Raw genomic sequence first — 3695 nt, forward strand, 5'->3', positions numbered from 1 at the left:
TCCATGTGGGTAGAAGAAAAAGACCCAGCCTACTGCTTTGTAACTAGTGTGAATGTTAGTCAGAATATTGGATGAATATTGGATGCTGTCAGCACCCTTCAGGACAGATAGCTCCTCTCCATGTTTAGCTAATCTCTGCAATATCCTATTAGACACAGTCAGGAATATTCAAGCAATTCTAAATGCTGAGGAATAGACAAGAAGATTAAACAGCACAAGTGTGCTTGCATATTTTACAAATTCAAAGAAAAGCAAAATAAAAAACAAGGTGTTACTTATAAAAAGAAACATTGTTTCATATACAAATGTACCTTTTTTTCTAAGTGGAGAAGAAAGCCTCAGAGTTGGATGCTGTCACAGCCCCCAAGTCCTCCACATTCCTCCCCTCCTCCCTTTGCTGCATCAGTGGTACCTTTGCTGGTGTCATTATTTTCCAAATATTTGAGTTTTCCATCATTTGCATACAAATGTATTCTTAAGATGAAAAATATCATCTAAAATGCCAATCAAAACTTAAATTAATCAGATGTTTTCATACTTCTCTTTATACACATACAAGCCACAGAAGATGGCACAATAATATTTTGTGCTTTGCTTTGTTTTCTGTTTGTTGGTTTTGTTTTATTTTTTGTTGGTAAATATGGATCCTACTCATTTCACATTGTTTCTTATGCTTTGTCATCAGGTAGCAAAAAATATTTTGCAACACATAGTGTTTCAAACCCTGGACATAGATGCAGTTCTTCATTCCTCTCTGCCTCCTCCCTCTCTTCTTTCCTTCTTCCCTCCCTTCCTTTCTATCTTCTTATGTCCCTCTTCTCTCTGCTTCTGTTTCTTTCTATCCTTGTTGCACAGTTATTCTTCAACAAACCCTCTTTTTTTAAAAAAAAAAATTCCACCCAACTTCAATTCACATTGCAATTGAGGGATGCTAGCCTGAACAGAGGGCTGGGATGAAGGACACAGCTTAGGTTCTACAGACATTTTCCTCAGAGTTTGCTTGTTTTACTCTCACCTCTAAATAAAATATTTTCTAGGGAAAAGTGGATTATCCAGAAGAGTTCCTAGGGAGACCATTTCTGTGGACCCATTAATAAACTTTATGTGATATTTGTGTTTGTCTATTTGGTGTGGGGGGCAGGGAAAGAGGCAGAAAGTAAATATTGTACCAAAGTGTTAAGTGAGTAAGCACCATTTCAAGATCGGAAACTATTCAAAATGAACTCTGATTTCCCTTACTTTGCACAAATTGTTATTTAATCTCATTGTGTAATATTTTCCAAGGTTATAAAATCTCACACTGCTTTACTTTGCCTATTACAATAAGCATGGACATTTGTGCTTCCTAAATATTCTCCAAACTAACTTTTTTCAGAAAAGTTAAATAAAGTATCACTTAAAGGAATTACTAGAATAGCATCTAAATTTGACCTATTTCTCCTTAATATAGTTGTGCTGTACAGGACGGTGTCCAATCTAATTCCTTCATCTCATTCATCCTTGACAGAGAAAGTCAAAGAGGGCACTTGTAAGCAGAGACTGTTTATTTCCTGGCTGTCCAGACACAAATAATAACACAGAAACTATATCAATTACAACCTGGTTTGGCCAATAGCTTAGGCGTATTTGTAGCTAACTCTTACATATTAAGTTTGCCAATAATTCTTGTCTGTATTAGCCACATGGCTTGGTACCTTTTATCAGTGAGGTATTCTCATCTTGCTTCCTCTGCATCTGCATTACAACTTCAGACTGAGCCTTTCCTCTTTTCAGAATTCTCCTTGTCTGGTCATCCTGCCTATATATACTTCCTTTCTGACTACTCGCCAATCAGTGTTTTATTAAACTTATATAAGTGACAAGTCTTTACATGGTACAAGATCATTGTTTCACACTACTGCCCCCCATTTTTTTCTTTTCAAAATAAGAACTCTGATTCTAATCTACTTTGTTGAGCTTTTTTTGGACCATTATCCATAATAGCTTGTAACCAACATTCCAAACAAAGAAAAACAAGCATAATCCATTTTGGGGGGGAATGTTGGTGTAGTTTTCTAGGCTACTCTCTACTGATTAAGGGTGCTAAGAATCTTATGGGGACTAAAGAAAATTTAAGATGATGGTGAAGTCTTGACTGCAATATTCTGTGTAGTTTGATCATTTCAGCCAGCAGGAAACTCCAACAAGGTCCTCTGAAATATTTATCATCTGGACTATCCATTTTTGTCAAAGATTTTTCAGGGGGTCTTCCTTGATCATACTTGATTTTTCTTAACCAAGAGTGAATCTATAGCCTCTCATTTCTTGTGGAAACAACAACAAAACCTCTTCTCCAAAGTTACATATCTTTTGACTTAAACTTTGCAGTCAAGGCATTTTCAAAATATATATGTTAGATTAATCCAGCAGCATTTATAATCAAATGGGTTTCAGCAGCTGTTGCTCCTTTCTCAGCCATCAAACAATTAGAAGACAAGACAATTGCATATAGTATCCAGATTCTATGTCCATTTTCCATCTTTACATGGCTTCATTTTAAATTCTATTTATTTTATTTTAATTTTTTTAGAGACAGGATGTCTCTGTGTATCTTTTGTTGTCCTGGAACTCACTCTGTAGACCAGGCTATCCTTGAACTCACAGAGAGCCCCTTGCCATTGCCTGCCAAGTGCTGGGAATAAAGGTGTATAACACCATACCCAACTACTCTCTTTATTTTTTCTTATTCTTTCTTTTTTCTCCCAAGCCTACATACACTTTTAGACACACTGTAAACTATTTAAGTGTCTTTTTCCATCTCAGTCTATCTTTACTGTATATCTATTATTTTCTTGACCATATGAGTCTTTAATTTGCTTAGTGATATGGCTAGGATTAAAACTGTGGCTTTGACAGCTGGATCCACCCCATTCCTTAACTCTCCGAGAGTCTAGCTTCATGGCAGAAGTATTGCCAGGAGCCATAACTCTACGGAGTTTCAAGGTCCCTTCCACCAACAAGAAGCTTGCTGTTGGCTATTTGTAAGTACCATTTAAGTGCTTGGTGGCAGAGCCTCTCAAAGGGGCTACAAAGTTTTTGCAGCTAATGCTGAATCAGGAAGTCTCTCATAAATGAGACATGCTTCTCTTTTGCAAACAGAGCCTACCTGAGAAAATGTTCCTGCCAGGAAGCCATGATTAACTTTGTTCCTTCAGGTCTCAGAATTTATGTGAATGTAATTGATCTATGTTGGGTGCCATTTTTAAGCAGAGACTGTTCATTTATTTCCCAACTGCCCAGACCTGAATAATAACACAGAACTATATCAATTACAACACTGTTTGGCCAATAGCTTAGCCATATTTGTGACTAACTGTTACATCTTAAATTAACCCATAATTCCTGTCTGTGGTAGCCACATGGCTTGGTACCTTTTATTAGTGAGGTATTCTCATCTTGCTTTCTCTGCATTTGCATGAAAACTGCAGACTGAGCTTTTCCTGTTCCCAGAATTCTTCTAGTCTGATCATCCCACCTATACTTCCTGCCTGACTACTGGCCAATCAGAGTTTTATTAAACCAATATAAGTGACAGATCTTTACAGGATACAAGACCAATGTCCCATAGTAGGCACTGATACCTAACTTAACAAATACTATGTATTTGTTGACCCGATTTTCTTATGAAAATGAAATTCAGCTTCATAAAGTATAAA

General features: G+C 36.7%; 1 non-coding gene across 1 annotated transcript; it reads right to left on the bottom strand.

The window, feature by feature from the left end:
- Positions 1-397: 397 nt before the first annotated feature.
- On the bottom strand, positions 398-463 carry LOC148118627 (small nucleolar RNA SNORD42). Its single transcript, XR_015736071.1, has one exon. It is a non-coding gene; the product is annotated as a small nucleolar RNA SNORD42 (small nucleolar RNA).
- Positions 464-3695: the final 3232 nt, after the last annotated feature.

The sequence above is a fragment of the Myodes glareolus genome, chromosome 22, assembly GCF_982192425.1.
Source record: "Myodes glareolus chromosome 22, mMyoGla1.1, whole genome shotgun sequence".
Lineage (NCBI taxonomy): Eukaryota > Metazoa > Chordata > Mammalia > Rodentia > Cricetidae > Myodes > Myodes glareolus.